This window comes from Dipodomys merriami, unplaced genomic scaffold, assembly GCF_024711535.1.
Source record: "Dipodomys merriami isolate MVZ:Mamm:240054 unplaced genomic scaffold, mDipMer1.0.p SCAF_1, whole genome shotgun sequence".
In the NCBI taxonomy this organism is placed as follows: domain Eukaryota; kingdom Metazoa; phylum Chordata; class Mammalia; order Rodentia; family Heteromyidae; genus Dipodomys; species Dipodomys merriami.
Genome location: NW_027202270.1, coordinates 119,045,167 through 119,062,205, shown reverse-complemented (window position 1 = coordinate 119,062,205; position 17,039 = coordinate 119,045,167). Strand labels below are relative to the sequence as shown.

The following is a 17,039-nucleotide window of genomic DNA, read 5'->3' as shown; positions in this document are numbered from 1 at the left end:
ACTTGCTGTTATAGCTTGAAAATATAATTGCAATTGACATATGTGTTTTTAAACAGTTCCAGGTGGGGAAGCATAAATATATCCTAGTAGATCAATAATAATAATAATAAAATATTGCCGGGTGCCAATGGCTTACATCTGTAATTCTAGCTACACAGGAGGCTGAGATCTAAGGATTGTGGTTCAAAGCCAGCCAGGGCAGGAAAAGCCATGAGACTCTTATCACCAATAAAACACTCAGAAGACCAGAAGTGGTGCTATGGCTCAAGTGGTAGAGCACTAGCCTTGAGCTGAAGAGCTGAGGGACAGTGCCCAGGCCTAGAGTTCAAGCCCTATGAACAACTATATATATGTGTATGTGTGTGTGTGTGTGTGTGTGTGTGTGTGTGTGTGTGTGTGTATGTGTGTGTGTGTGTGTGTGTGTGTGTAAAATATATATATGAATTTTAGAAGCCTTGGAAGCCAAATGTATGGATAACTGGAGAGACCATCTTAGTCAGAAGAACTCTAAATTCCAAATTTCCCCTAAAATCTTTAATGGCAAAGACAGCCTAGTATCTCAGTTCTATTAAGGCAACCCATTCTGTGATTTTTGCTAAGGAACTTACAAACCAATTACAAATAACGCTTTTTAAGTTTTTCATCCAATATATTCACAAGAAGATTGCCAGTGTTCCTTCCCTAGCTATAACTTTGTAGTATCAGTTTTCAAAGACAAATCAATATAGAATATTATGCGATTCACAGAAACAATTGGACTTACCCTGAGAAAGGAAAGCCCAGCCCCCTACTGTTCTAATAGCTATGTGATGGGAAGAACCATGTTGGAACTGTTTGAATACATATCCCCTTACTGCTGCCTGGTGGGATTCATAGTCACCCAAGAGGCAAGGTTAACTAATGACTGAAATGAAATCCAGTCATTTAAGGAAATCTCAAAGGCTTCCCGGGGGTTAGCTTGGAAAGATGTCACTGAGAGAAGGGCCCTATTTGATGCCTTTGCAATGTTTACAGAACCTACAACACAACTGAGCATGATTAATGAGGCTCTTCAAGCTCTAACTCATGAGTAAGACTTTGTAGTTGCTATATCTACACATGGGCTTTTCTCACCCTCACAACACCAGAAATGTAAACCAGAACTACTCATTTCCTCCAGGACTTGCCCTGGTTTTTATCCTCAAATAAACTCAACAGTTAAAGGGAAAAGATTCTCCTTTTCTTAATGAGAACATTTCTTTTTTTTGAATAACATACAATCCCCTTAAGTATATTTACATTTATTATTTATTTACATTTATTATTAGGAAATTATGCAAAAAAAACAATTTTGTCAGAAATGAGTGTCATCTTGTGGCATATGAGACATCTGGGGTATAAAGGCCATTGTAAGGAACTTTTCTATAGATTCAGTTAGTTGGGACATATTCGAGATCCAAACTTGGTCTGATTCTTTTTCAAATAGACTGTGACATGCTTTTTAATTTAAACACAAGTTATGAGACATTAGACAAAAATGTTTTGGGGCAATTAGCCACTTTTCTTAGTGTCTTCAAATATAGTTTTTCATTTTCACCTGAAGTCTAAGAGTAATGTGAAAAATGAAATGTGACTTATGTTGAGAAAGTGCTCTTCATTGTTTCAATTTAAGAGGTGTATCTCAAAATCTTCAGAATTGTAGGGTTTTTTTTTCCTGTCCATTTCAAGCTCACGCCTTATTTGGTATGCTCATGCCCCATGTCTTTTCTTCTGGGATGCTGTGAACGGGCGATGGTTGCCTTCGAAATCCGGCAGATCTAGTCAGAGTTCTAACCTTCTTCATGCTATCAATAGTTCCCTGAGGATGAATAAACATGGACGTGGCTGTTGAAAGGTCATTAAAGACTGTATGGACTCGATTTTACGGCATCTAATGGGCAATTTCTGTTTGAGAAAAATGAATACGGAATTTTTTTTTTTAAGCAGGGTTTGTGGTCAACTGAGATCAGCCATCTTCATTGTCTTGAAGCTCTTTGGGTATGGATTGTAAATCCATACTTTGCTGAGATGGATTATTCTTCCTCTACATTTCATCAGCAGCAAGAAGCAAAACATTAGGACAGTTATTCAAATAGAGGAGACACGACATGCCCTTTGATTTTCTTTTTTTTTTTTCTTTTTGTGTAGTAATTTTTTTTTCCAAGCCATGATCCTAGTAAGATCACAAGTTTGTTGATCATTTTCAGGCATTACCGTGGAAACCACAAAGAAACACCTTTGATGGTTTTGCTTATTTATTTTCTGGTTGCTTCTAGTCCTGGAGCTGTCATCATTTGAGCACAGATAGACCTTTGATCTGAACTCCTTGATGGACGAGATGTTGTCTTTATTTTTTTCCTCCTTTGGCAACTGATACTATGTCTGATTTTCTTCTTAATCCATCTGTCTTCTGTTTTCTTTTCTTTTTTTTTTTTGCCTTGACAGAAAAGAAAAGAGAAATTTGACATCCTCACAGATTTTTATATTTTTTTTATATCTTCACAGATTTTTATATCCTCACAGATATCTATATATAACTGGATAGAGTCAATGGAATAAACCTAATTATTGAAAACCTCAAGGAATTGTTAATATGTTGCACATATTCTGTAGATACATGCAAACAATTTGAATTCTGTGATCAAAGAACAAACACCCATCTTATCTTGAGCCATAGTAAACAAAGGCCCTAGGGTTGTAAAAACAGATTTTTTTTTGTTGTTTTGCAAAAGAATCTGGTGCTTAGAAAACATAATACAAACCAGTACAATTTCTTTTGTCTTCTATGTTCCCAAGCATTTTTAGAATGATGTTTTTATTTTTGGTCAGTCATGGGCCTGAACTCTGGGCCTGGTCTCTGTCCCTCAGCTCTTCAGCTCAAGGATAGTGTTCTCTCACTTGAGCTACCACGCCACTCCCGGCTTTTTCTGCTTATGTGGTGCTGAGGAATCAAACCCAGGGCCTCATGGCATGCAAGGCAAGCGTTCTACCATTGAGCCATCTTCCCAGCCCCTGAATAATGTATTTCTTAAAAGAATAAAGTGAAAACAAATGTTAGTTTGCATTTTGTTTTACCTCTGAATTTTACCTTTTACATAGATGAATTTAATTACCTTCTCTTTTGAAGAACTAGGGTGTCACTAAGGAATTGCCTAAATGTGTGTGTTAGTTTTCGGTTTGTATTCTATTCCATATCCCTAATATACTATTCTTAAGATTAAAAGTACTATTTATTGATGGCATAAGGAACCCTAAGAAGTATTTCACCAAGATTAAATAGTCATAGCTATTGACATCTTCCTTCTTAGGGATGAAAAATAATTTTATGTGGACCTATTTTATATTGCATATTATTCGCTCTTTTAAAGTGTAAAGCTCAACAATTTTTAGGAAGTTTGTCAAGTGGTATATCCATCACTGTGAACCAATTTTAGGATATGACATCATTTTCTTCATGTCATTATCATCCCTCTTAATAGACAATTCCCCTTTTCTCTCCTGATCCTGCTTTCTCCTGAAGCCAGCAATCTACTTATGACCTTTGTAGCTTTTTAGTGTCTGTATATTTTCCTACATTAAATATAAAATTTAGCCACACACACTTTCGTAATCCCAGTACTCTGGAGATGGAAGCAGATGGATCACAAATTTTAGGCCACCTGGGCTTTTGAGGCCTGGTCTCAAAAGATTAAACAAAAGCAAACTTCAGTCTCCTATGCATATCTTCTTTCACTAGACATTAACTTTTCAAGATTCATGCAGCTTTGGGCAAATGACAATAGTTTGTTGCCCATTTGGCCAAACAGTTCTATAATTTGGCTGCGTCGCAGGATAGACAACTAGGTTGTGGCCAGGTTTTGCATATTGTAAACAACGCTACTTAGAATATGTGTGTGGAAGTGTTCTTGTGGACAGGTTCTCATTTCTTTCAAATAGATCCCTAGAGGTGAAAAAAAAAATCATGTAGCATATTTCTGTTCAACCATTAAAGTAACCCTGTTGACAGAAGTGTTTATTACATTCTTATCAGTACAATTTCTGTACTCTTTGTTAACACTTGTTATTGTCTGCCTTTTTTATTACAACCCTTTTTAGTCATTATTACACAGCATTTCATTATGATTTGTGTTCCCCTTTCCTCACTTTGGTTCAAGTCTGTTTAGCTTCTCCTTCTATCATTTTTAAAATCCATTTGTTCAAGACAAATATTTGAAGAAGGCACTGTATCTTCAGGGTCATTTAGTTTTTACTTCAGAGATAATTGAAAAAAAAAAACCTTAGAATCCTTTTGGATTTATCTACAAGCGTGAGAACAAATATTCTTCCTCTGAAAAAAGAAAACATAAGCCGAGTGCCAGTGGCTTGTACCTATAATCATAGCTAGTCAGGAGGCTGAGATCTGAGGATCGAGAGAGATTTGAAGCCAGCCTAAGGAGAAAAGTTGGCCAATTATTGAAAACTGAAGTGGCACTGTGGTTCAGAGTGGTAGAGTGCTAACTTTGAGCAAAAGAGCTCGGGGACAATGTCCAAGCCCTGAGTTCAAACCCCACAAACAGCAAAAAGCAAAAAGCAAAAGGCAAAAAGCAAAGAGAAGGGAAGGGAAGGGAAGGAAGGAAGGAAGGAAGGAAGGAAGGGACGGAGGGAGGGAGGAAGGAAGGGAGGGAAAAGAAAAGAAAGGGAAGAAAAAGTAAAAGAGAAAGAAAAAGGGAAAGGAAAAGAAAAGTGTATAGTGGGCAATGGGCCAAACTAGATATTTATAACACCATTGTGTGATACACAAAATTAACTGTATAGGTGGAGGAATCTGAGACAACCACTGAGAAATATTACCTGTAAGTCTTGACCATAAAGTATTGAATGATTTCCTGGGTCTTAATTGGTCAACAGAACTTCCTACCCCTTGATCTAAAGACTGTCTTCTGGATAGGTAACAAATTCTAGTTGCTGCTTCATTGTGAACTTGAATATGTAAATTGCACTTTTTCTTTGTCAAGATGGATATTGAGTGGCACTCTCACATAAAATAACTCAGGAATGTTTTAAGGGATAAAGACTCAGCAGATGGAAGCTTAACTTTCCACCAACTCTATTCTATACTCCAGAGCAGTATATGTGCCATTTAAAACATAACACTATACCATTCATAAGGCATACATTAAAAGGAAGAGGGAAACTCTGTAATATAAATATGAGAATACAGAAATAAACACTTGACCAACAGAATGATGCCAACCTTTCTGTGGCTTGACATTGTGAGTAAGATCAACTAGAAATCTCCTCAGAACACCAAGAAAATTTGAAGGATTTTCCCAAATTATGTGTCAAATGTCTTCTCTAGAAAAAAAAGCCTTGTCAAGCCAATAAATAAATAGAGACATATACACACATCCATACATAAAACAAGCTAGCAGCCATAATCTCACTTTAGTGCTCTCTCTCTATATATATGTATATGTGTTTATATATATGTGTGTGTATATATGTGTGTGTGTATATATATATATATATATATATATATATATATATATATATATATACAAAATCTTTAAGCAATTGTACGAAGAGGTTAATACTCAGTGAAATGGTTTATAAAAACAGTGCATCTTATCTTTCATGCTCAAGAAAATTTGATTCCTTCTCCAGTAAAGATCAAACATCAAATACTACTAAATGACTTATATTCACAGTAAACAATTTAGGATTATTTACAAAACACTGACCTACTTGGGATTTTTAAAGTGAAAATACAAAGACAGAGAAAAAGACACTTTCTGTGAGAAACTCTTTATTTAGATTTTTTTATTATCAAACTTTAGCTTGATTTTATATTTCAAAAGTAGTTTCAGTGGAGAAAGAGAACACATGAAAACCAAGTTGTTCCAACCGAATAAGTAAATGAGATAGCTAAAGCTGGGAAACTCAAACATTAAAATAAATTTAAGAATACAATGGAGAAACAAAAGAAAAGAACCATTTGTAAAACTTTACACTTCTATTAGTTAAGAAGGAGTGTGAAAGAAAATCAGCGAAGCAATTTACTTAAATTTTTAATACTATACTGCAAGATAAAGCTCAGAATTCCCAGAGTTGAGGGAGTTTATTTCTTGGATAGGTTAAAACTTGGTAGTAAAAGATAGTATCTGATGGCATTATGAAGAGGAACTGTGTAGAGGCTTAGCAGTTCTTCTATACTATTGTGTATGAAGAAGGGTTTAGTAATAGCTCAGGAGAGAGATCTGGGGATTAAGGTTCAAAGTCAGCCAGGAGAGGGAAGTCCATAGGATTGTTATCTCCAAATTAAATGCCACAAAAGTCAGGTGTAGAGCTGTGGCTCAAGTGGTAGAATGCCAGCTTTGATTGCAAAAGTTAAGGGACAGAACCTTCTGAGTTCAAGCTGTAGTACCAGCAAACATATACACCTCCCCCCACATACACACATAGAATTAATGACCTACGTAATACTTTGTGGAACAGCATATATTGGATACCATGCAGAGTAAAATATATGTTGTATGAAATTATGTCCAGCAAAACACAATTATATAAAATAATGACTTCATTCTTATTTGAGCTTCAAACTCACCTCAGGAGATCCTTATGCATGTACCCTAAAGGATAGATTTACTTGATTTTTCTTATTCTTTAGAAGGGATACTGATAGATTTACTTGATTTTTCTTATTCTTTAGAAGGGATACTGAGACACTGATTCACAGTAACTGATTTCTTGATAAGATGATGGAGACTTGAAGTGAGAACTTCCAAGTGCAAGGTTAGAGTTCTTTGTAATTGTCCCAGCTCAAGTGAGGCTGTTCAGTCCAGAGAAGAGTCATTTTTGCAAATGGTCTCTGCCCTTCTAAGGGATAGAAATGAACATTTTAGTATGTCAATATATGAGGAGACAAAATAAATGTCAGTATTAACTCAAAATCTTATACACACTAACTTAAATGTTTTCTCTGAATAAAATGTCACCTCCCTTCATCAGAATGATAGTTTGATACAGAAACCTCAGTACTTTCCCATTTTCCCACAAAGGCAGCATCTAGAATCAAATAAGTCACTGGATAGTTCCTTCATCTCTTTTTATACCTCCTTCTAAAAGGCATTTTTTTTCTCAATTATTCCTCCCGGTGCAGTTGGAGAATGTTTGTACCAAGTTTTTGCCAGCTTCCCTTTGGAACACAGAGCAACTACTAACCAAATGGCAGGTTTATGTAAGAGGAAATCTCCATGGTTTAATGTGCTTTTGTTTCCTGTCACTTTATACCTTCTGTTTTTGTTCATCTATAATCATCTTGAAACCTGCATAGAAAAGCAAAGGACCCAAGGCGTGAAAAAATGAATATTCAAGCATTTTCAGATACACTGGTTTTCTAATTCCTGGACTAAAGGGCTTTCCCTGAGATAGGATACTTCAGTAGCTGGCAATGCTGCATGCAAAAGACTGGATATAAAATTAATTCCATAAAGTCCCCTGTAAAAATCAGTATAGTCACAGAACTTCAGCATCATTTGAGTGGGGCTTTATTTTTTAGGAAGACCCTATTTCAGGGTACTAACAGACTTTGCACATATCCATACTGCTATATTTTTGTAGTGAGCATGCAATTATTTATCCATTCGACAGAGTTTGATCAGTGTGTGTCAAAGGCCTGCTACATGGGTTTTTGGTTTTATTTTCAAATGTTTGGTGTGAATACATTAACTGTACACTATAGCATGGCATTTCAAAATACGAAGTCACAGAACTGCCCAAAACAGGTCCCATTCACACACACACACACAATAAGGATTTCATAGATTAGGTACATTTTCTACTCATGAGAGATGAAAAGTTATCTTTCCACTGTACACTATCCTTGGATTTCCTTTCAATGATCCTCACCACAGAAGAAAGGAGATATTTCTCTCTACCTATTAGCAATTTTATTTATGAAAGTCCAAGCAGTTTTTGAGCATCTACCAGTTAAAAAGTGCTATATTAGATATTAGGGTAAACATCAGAGAAGTAAAGCCCACTTAATTCTAGTGATCTAGGATAGTGACTGAGACTGAACATAGTTCTACAATAGATTATAATCAAGTGTTTAGAGCTAAAATCACTTTAGAGAAGAATAAAATTGACAGGAGTTAGTCTGATGGATGTCACTTTTCCATCAAAGAGTGAAAAATTTCAACCAACAAGAGATATATTCAATGGAATTAGAACACAAAAAAAGGAAACATTTCTAAAAGCATAACCAAGGCTTGGGTAATAAACTGGCTTTGGGAACTATAAAACATAGCTTAGCTGAAAATGGCTTCAACATAAGCAGACAGAGATCATTGAGCACTTGCCTTGAGAAAATATTGGGGTGCCTTTCCTAAATTCTACATGGGAAGAATTTCCTAGGTGATTGTTCCTGAGAGAATTTTATTTATTGGAGTGTTCTTGGGTTACGTTCACTGCTTATTTTGTTCATCTGAGGACTCTAGATTCATGGATGAGGGCTAGACTTAGTGATTTCCTTTCCAAAGAAAGTAAATATGGAAAAGGCAAGCAGATAGCTTTATATCAGAGAAAACAGAACAATGTCTTAGAGTATTTACACCATAAGTGACACCTGACTGTGTAATTGGTAAGGCATTCCACCAATGATATGTTGTCACAAAATCCATAATGAGTGATCCAGAGAAAATATCAGATGGTCACAAATAAAGTGACATTCAACAAACTCTCTGATCATTGCTTTACAAAACTCAGGATCAAAAACACAAGGAAGAATAAAGAGAACAGAAAGATTTGATACTTCAATGCCATAAAGTATTCACAGTGGGACATGATTATCAGTGAGAATATGATGAAATAAAACTACAGTCTGAGCTGGGCATTGGTGGCTCACACTTGTAATCTTAGCTACTAAGAAGGCTGAGATCTGAGAATCACACTTTGAAGCCAATCAAAGAAGGAAAGTCTGTGAGACTCTTATCTCCCTGAAGTGGCACTATGGCTCAAGTGATAGAGCACTAGCCTTAACAAAAGGAGCTCAGGGACAGTGCCCAGGCCCAGAGTTCAAGCTCCAGGACCAGCACAAAAACGTAGTCTGGAGCTCAGTTAATAATACGGAATAGTGCTGGTTTCACGATTTTGATATTCAGAGATAATGTAGGATGATAATATCTGCTAGAGCTGGCAATGTTGAGATTGATATGTGATTTGGTTTGCACTGAAGGCTAAAACTGTGTGATGTAATTATAATACCACCAATAATACATTTTAAAGCATGTTTTACCTATGCCAACTTGTAATGGGACAATTTTAGGATGATAGCTTAAGAATAATTGATATTCACTTTCCAAATTAAAAAAAACAACAACAGCAACAGTAGCACAACAGAACTGAACTTCTTGAAGATCAAAGTCATCTGTGCCTAGAATTTATGTTGTCTTGTAAGCTAGACAATAGAAAGACAGATCAAGTGTGTGTGTGTGTGTGTGTGTGTGTGTGTTTGTGTGTGTGTGTGAAAATGGTATAAGAAATTCCAGGGTAAATGTAAAGAATTAGAGAAAACAATCAAATTTCAGTTGCATTGAGAACCCTATGAAGGCCTAAAAGATCACGAATAACTAAAGAGGAAAACTTCTGGCTTTAGAATCTCCCAGATTTACTATTTGATTTCTTTTCCGCATTCTGCTCTACTCTTGTGTATTAGTGACGGTTTCTCACTAGAAAAAAGTACCCTAATGGTCACAGTTTTGTGAGTCTGCAAAATCATTGTCATTTGGAGCCTGTTTACTACATCCTGTTCTTCAGCTTCCTCTGGCTTAAATCTCACACATTACTAGAGCTGATAGACAGGCAGGTCATATGGATAAGAAATTTATCACAACAATTTTTACTTTCTTTGGCTTGATTGCTCCTAAGTTAAGGAAAGGAGTGTGGAAGAAATGGATAGACTTTAGTAGGAAAAACACGCAACATTGTCTTTATATGATTTCAAAACAAAAATATACATTCTGTATATCCACAGTCATCCTCTCTCACGGTTTTTAGACTCTTTCTCAGCAGCATAGATCAGAAAGTAAGGTCCGTGCAAAGTTCCATTTTGTCACGAAAGACAATTGTATTGTTAAAGATGAATTCTTTATACTTCCCTCTCAGATCAGAGTACGAAAAGGAAAAGAAGAATCTCACACCAACACTTAGGTACCTTTACAGAAGGAAAGGTATGTTTAAAAGCAACTATTTAAAAGGAACTATTCTGAAATGTGGGTTTCCCTGTCCTTCAGGAAGCCCTCAGAGCTATTCCTGTGCTTTGCTGCCACCTTGGCAAACTAGAAGGATTTGCACCAGAATTCTTCACTGGGAGGGCTAAAAGCACCTCTTGCTGCTTCTCTGCGCTGGCTGGGCTCAGACAGGCATTTGAAGTGTTTATTATGATTCAATTGGCTCTGATATGTTGCAAAGAGCAATTAGAGTATCTATCCTATGGGGGGGAAAAAGCACACTTTCCTCTTCTTAAAATAACTCAGTTACAAAACCGATCCACGTGCTACCCTCTGAGTACTTTTCAAAGATTTCCTCTTTCTTTAAACCCAGAATGGAGACAGGAAAGACACGATGATGACTATGTACTATGGAAGTTTGTGCGCTGAGGGAAGTCCTGGCTCATTTGGGTGTGACGGTGGCAGCCAACGCGCTGGGTGGACATTTTTCTCTGAGTTTCCATTGCGTGTTTGCAGTGATGACTCGCTCCCCATTGCAGTTAACTTCTGGGGAGAACAGGGTGGCTAGGGAAAGGTAGTTACTAATTGAGATGAGGTAAATTCTCTGTGCAAGGAAAAGTATATTCTCTATTTTCATCTGCTCCAAATGAGCTGGGGCAAACACTGCTGATCCGAATCCAGACCTTTAAAGCCGAGTTACTCTTAAAATATTGGAATTTATTATTATTGTTGCTATTTTTGTTTTGCTGTATTTTGTTTGTGCTGCCTCTATTTTTAGACTTTCTGTTTGTCTCTATGTATGTATGTCTGATTTTCTCCCCCCCCCTTCCTCTTCAATTTTCCATTCACCCTCTTCCTCATCTGCAGGCTTCTTCCTTCTGGTTACTTCTACCTTCTGGGTGTAAGAGGATGTCTTTGCCATTTGAAAACGTGTCATTTGGCTAACTTGTGCTCTCCAGATAGGCAGGTCGGAGGCCCCCTTCCCGATGGTTTCATTTAAATTGGCATGAATAGGTAGATGCCTTTCTCTCTAATACAGCTTAAAAAAAAATCCTGGAGCTAGAATCACAGACATAGGTTTGCCAATCTTCAAAGCAGGAGCTAGGAAAAGAAGTAATCCGAAGGAGAGGGAGATCGAGTAGCAAAATATAATAATAATAATAAATTTGCTGCAACTTCAATAAATCAGGTAACTGGAGGCAAAAATTTTAAAAAAATAAAGGCTCTAGGGCTGAGTCTGGTCCAGATGAAACGTTCAGGCTGGTTCTCGCCTTCCTCCCTCCCCTGAGTCTGGCACTGGAAGCCCACCGCTGGCTCAGGGCCTCCAGACAGCAGCACACCCACTGGAAACGCACGTGAACAAAGCTCCGGTGGCCCCGGGAGCCGCCGCGTGCGGTTTCCCAGTGAATTCCAGCTTCTCTGGGGAGCTGCAGGAGCACACAGGGTTAAGTTAGTTCCCTCCCCAGTAGGAGGGAGAGAGGAGGGGAAAGAATCACACAACCATCGCTGGCTGGGTCCCTAGTCTCTCTAGTTGTATGTTCGAAACCTGTCGCCATCACTTAGGAGTTTGGCATCCTCCTTGGTCACCGCGGAAGAGCGGGGCTCGGACCTAACCTTCCACGGCCGCAATCTCTGCACCGTCCTGCTGGGCTTCCAGGCACCCCCGGTGCCTCTCTGGTCCTCCATCCCCCGGAAGTCCCTCAGCCGCTAGACAAGACAACTCGGGGCCAGCCTTCGGTGTCCACCAGTGAGCCCGAGGACCCGGGTTGCCGTTCTCAACGATGGGCAAGAGGGACCTTGACGGCGACCCCTAAAACAATACCATGCCCCGGGAGCCCCGCTTCTACCGCGTCAGCTTCCTCCCTCTCCACCTCCCCGACCCAGTCGGATTCGGATGAGCGCTCGCGGGGGAGACTCGGCCGCCAGGTAAAGAAGGGACTGCGGTTCCAGGTGAAGTTTCTAATCATCTCCCTTACCCGTGGCTAAGCGGACACCATGAGGTGTGTGGATGGAGAGCAGTATTCGGGGGGTGGTCACTCGGGTGCGTGTTCTTTATACTGGGAAGGAAAACGAGCTGTCTAGGTCCACCTAGACTTTGCAGGGACATTACCCTCAAAGTCCCATACGCTTCCTCCGAGGAGTTTTTGAAACTGAGCTCTGGGTAAGAACGCTCATTTCCTTGCCTGTTAGAAACATCGGTTTTTAAACGGAGTCTTTCTGAGCCTCTAAGCTGTACCGGGAGTCCAGGCTGATTTTTTTTTTTGTCTTCCAAAAATGAATGAATCTCTTAACTTCCCCAAGAAACAACCAGCTGTCCCCATGAGCATTTAATGTCACCAGTGCTACTATCGAGCGATTATATCTCAAACTGGATCCCGCTCCCCCTCCCCCCAATAATCCAGGCCCTATATTAGAGGCTAGATGTGGACACACACGCTTGTGTGTGCACGCGCGCGCTCTCGCTCGCTCGCGTGTGTTTGTGCATGTGGGTTATCCAAAACCAAGTCCCTCTCCAACCCTGCCAGTCCTTCCCGGTCACTGAGCTGGGGCCATTGCGCTTGGCTGGTGAGCTAGAGGCGATGGCGAAGTGGCTTGGAGCTCAGGCTGAATCTCGTTCAGGGAGTCTTGCACTTTGGGCTCTGGGACACAGGAACCCTTCCTGTAGCGCCCCCCTCCTGCACCCCTGGGCGCTGAAGGCAGAGACACGAAACCCAGGCCCTGTGGTTGGAGCAGGACCAAGCCAGCTGCCCCCCAAGACCCACCGGGGTGGGGGTGCGGTTCCAGGAAAGATCCCTCCGCCAAGCTGACCAGTCCAGGACTGACACTGGCATTTTCAGTGCTGCTGTGGTCATCGCTCTTTCATAATCAGGGTGATGATGGAGGTTGGGAAGTTATAAGTAGGGTAGGGAGTCAGCAAGATCGAGGCTGGCTGGGGCAGGACACACCCACAGTTTGTGCCTGGAAAACTCCTGGAGCAGGCAAGAGACTCAGGCCGTGGCAATTTGCTGGTGTGGGCTGAAGCCACCCCTGCTGTCATCACTAGTGCGTTTTGTTCCTGGAACCTCCCAGCAAGCTGGCACTCAGAGTGGATTGGTCTGTGATTAGCGCCCCCATCAGCGCCCCATCCTTTCCTGGATCTTTGTCAGCCGTCCTGTCCTTTGATACCAGAGATAAGCATGTATCTATCTATATGGCCATAAACCTGCCCTGCGCGCATGTATGCTCCCACACGCACACGGACACACACATGTACACGCACACGCACACACACACACAAGCGTTTTCCTAGTCAGCTTTGCCTAATGCAATAGGAACGGAGACAGGCGCTGGTGAACTCTAGTGAGTGTGTGTGCACGTGTGAGCGTTTGTGTAAACTCGCGTGTCTGGGTGGATTCATGCCTGGTTTGGGAGACAGACCAGTCGCTTCTCTAAGTCAGTCGTCTTGACTTAGGCGCTCAGAAGAAGGTAGACACAATAGGGATGGAAAGGAAATAAAAACACGAAAGTGGTGCCAAATGACTCAGGCTTTGAACTCAGGACCCTGGGGTGTGTCAGGAAATCGTCTCCAGACAGTTGCAGACACCGCCCTGGTGTCTCTCTCGTAACTCCAGGACGTGAGTGAATCCCTGAAGTGTGGGTCCCAGGGGCTGATTTTAAACTTGCTGGTTGTATCTTGTTCTGGCCCCACCAGCCGTGCATTTCCTCGCACTGCAACGCTTGCCTGAGGCTCTTTCTCCCTCTTCTGTTCAGATTCAGCCTCTCCTTGGACTTACTCAAACAAGGTAGCAACTTAACTGGAGGCAGGAGAAACAAACCAGAACCCCCGCTCCAAGAAAGAGACCCATGCTAGCTAGCTCTTTTATTTTACTCTTTAATCTTTGCAAAGGGATTTTAGAGTGGAAACGTTCTCTGTATACAAATGGGCTTTCTTTAACTGACCAGCCTGTTTCCCAAAGGTTTGAGGCTCAAAATTTTTGGCTGTCCACTGCAATCTCTGGGGACAAGCGATCTATTGAACAGATGCTCTCAGCAGTAGCATCCAGGATAGGAAAACGTGGAGGTGTTTAACATGCTCATATTAAACTTTGGATTATTTTCTCAATTAAAGTGCATTTAAGAAGGGGATAAGGGAATTCGGGATGGGTTGTGTGTGTGTGTGTGTGGGGGCATCATCAAGATTGCCCGCATTTGAAATAACGCCATTTTGGTTGAGAGACTTCCTATATTACTACCCTCTAATCTCACATTTCCATCATTTTCTCGGAGTCTTGGAGTTTAAGTAATAATAGATCCTCCCTTCCTCCAAGTATTTCAAACAAGCAAGGAGGGAAATCTCTTTTAGGATTCAGGGGGTGGCATTATTTCTTAAAGAAGGGGAGGAGGGGAAGGTCGGGGGCGCTCCTAGGCAGCTTGGAGAGGAGTGAGTGGTCTGATCCAGGTGGCATCCACAGGGCTTAGTACCCTGTAACTCTCTCCAGGGAAGACAGGGTTAAAAAAAAATCTGTCTGACTTTGCCTCTTGGAAAGCCTTGGGTCTCACCCGCTCCTCCCCAGCATTCTTTAAACCAGAAAAAAAAGTGGGAGGGACTCCATGAGGGAGGGAGAGAGGGAGGGAGGGAAGGAGGGAGGGAGAACTGGGAGAGGGAGGCAGAGAAAGAGGGCGTCCAGGAGGGGAGCGCGCGCCAGAGTGCGAGGGACGGAGGGAGGGCGCCGAGGAGCGCGGGAGCCGCGGAGGCGATCCTGCGAATTCATTACTGTAAACATCTCCCGGGTGTGTGTGTGTGTGTGTGTGTGTGAGTGAGTGTGGGGGGGTGTCAGGAGGTGTGGGGGTGGGGGACCTCGGCGCCTACATTAGCCCGATCGCCGTGGATTGAAGCAGCAGTTGAGGCTGAGCCGCCTTCAACGCCGGTCGGGGTGGGCGCACTTGGAGCGAGCCCCGCGCGCCCAGCCTCCTCCTCTTCCCAGCGCAGCCCGCCGCCGTTCAGCCGAGGGCGGGGAGGGGGGCGCACTCCCTTCCCGGGGTGTGTGTCGGGACGCGGGGAGGGGGGTTCTCCCAGGAGCGCCCCACCTCGCTCTCCCGCCGATCCCCGGGCTCCTCCGTCCGTCCTCACCACGAGGCGTCCCGACTGCGCTTGGCACCGCCTTCCCCGCCCCCCGGAGCGAGCGAGCGAGCGAGCGAGCCGAGAGGAAAGTGGCATGCCCCAGCCCTGCAGTCGGAGGTGGCGGAGGCCGGGGGGAGACGATGCCGCCGCGGCTCCGTAGGGGACTTCGGCGAGAGCGAGAGAGGCGAGCGGGGCGCCCGGGCGCCGGCTGGCTGCGGGGAGACGCGCGCCGCTCCGAGGCTCCGGCTTCCGCCGCTCCCCTGCGCCCCAACGCTGCCGCCGCCGCCGCTGCTGCCGCTGCGGGCGACCGGGCTCGGCTCCGGCAGCCGCCGCCACCGCCGTCACCGCCGCCGCCGCCGCCCCGGACCCCTCACAAAAGTTTGGATCTCGGGGAGGCCACAGCGCCGGGCAGAATTACCAGCGGGGCTGGCAGGAGACCTCCAGAACCTTCTCAGGTAAAGCGCACCCCTAACTTTTCCTCCCTGGCACGCAGCCTCTCGCTCGCTGCCCTGGGTAAGGGGGGGCTCGGAGAGGAAGGCGAAGTTCAGGAATCCGAGGGAGGGGCGCAGCGCTTTGGGCCAGACCCCCACAGTCATGGGGCAGGGGCCCCGGGCGCTTCCCCCCAGGCTTGGTAGGCAAAGGTGGCGGGGCGGGGGGGGGGACGGCAGGCGAATCCCCTTCCCCCACGGGTGGATGATGATCCTGGGCCCCAGCTGGTGCCTCATCTCTGATGGCTCTTAGCAAATTTGGAGTGTGAATTCAAAGAAAATGATGGATGTGTTACACTCATCAGCATTCCCGCGGTCTCTCACTCTTATTTTATTATATGTAATGTGTGCATGCATATATTTATTTAATGATTCGAACCTCTTCTCACTTGCCTGTTTTAGTGTAGCTGGCCCAAGACTTAGGACCCTCAAAGGTGTGGAGACTGCTAGCATAGGGGAAAATGGCTTTCTCCCTTCTGACATCCCTGAACCCCACCCCCACCCCTTCCTCCAGTCCTCCCCTCTTTCCCTTCCTTTGCCTCCTGGCATCATAAAATGGGAACTTTAGAAGTCAGGTTTATTTTTGAGGGAGTGGAAGGAAATGCTGAAGTAATTTTGAAATAATTATCTCTGTGTGTGTGTGTGTGTGTGTGTGTGTGTGTGTGTGTTTCCTGGGGCTGAGGGTTAGGGGTGTTACAGAAAGGCAGATTTTTTTTTCTTTCTTATTAGCCTGGTGCTTGGTAGTGCCTGGGAAGCCAGAGTGGCTACTCTGCCTGTGCGCTCAGGCTCACGCTAGGGCTCGGGCTCCCGGAGAGATCTGTTTCCTGAACAGCAGATTTAGTTAGACTAAGAAAATAGCCGCAGTTCACTCTTAGATGAAAAAAAAAGGTTTCTGCCACCTCCTCCCACCATGCCCCCCCCCCTTCACACCTCCCCGGAGAGTTTTGAGTTTTGAAGCAGTTCAATTTTAGGCCTGTTATTGTCTCTGTCATCTGATGATGATTAATTCACCTGGAAAGTCCTCTTGCTCCCCCCCCCCCCACAAAGAATGGAAAACAGTCTCTAAGAGCTTGTGATTAATTTTGATGGAAGGGGATCTCCTGTACAGCTTACAGTAAGCTAATCAAGTGGGTGCAAGGCACAGATCCCTGTAAATACTGTAGGGTGTGTGTGTGTGTGTGTGTGTGTGTGTGTGTGTGTGTGCAAGGTGCTGATTAGATTTCT

At 43.0% G+C, this 17,039-nt stretch overlaps 1 protein-coding gene across 3 annotated transcripts in view; it reads left to right on the top strand.

The window, feature by feature from the left end:
- Positions 1–11,704: 11,704 nt before the first annotated feature.
- Positions 11,705–17,039, top strand: part of Flrt2 (fibronectin leucine rich transmembrane protein 2) — a 98,952-nt gene continuing 93,617 nt past the window's right edge. The window contains exon 1 of one of the 3 annotated variants that reach the window (XM_070028421.1): positions 11,705–12,152. The gene's annotated coding sequence lies outside the window, so the exon portion shown is untranslated. Of the gene's footprint in view, positions 12,177–15,695; positions 15,783–17,039 lie in introns of those variants that run through there. The other 2 variants (XM_070028420.1, XM_070028419.1) reach the window with 2 other exon arrangements.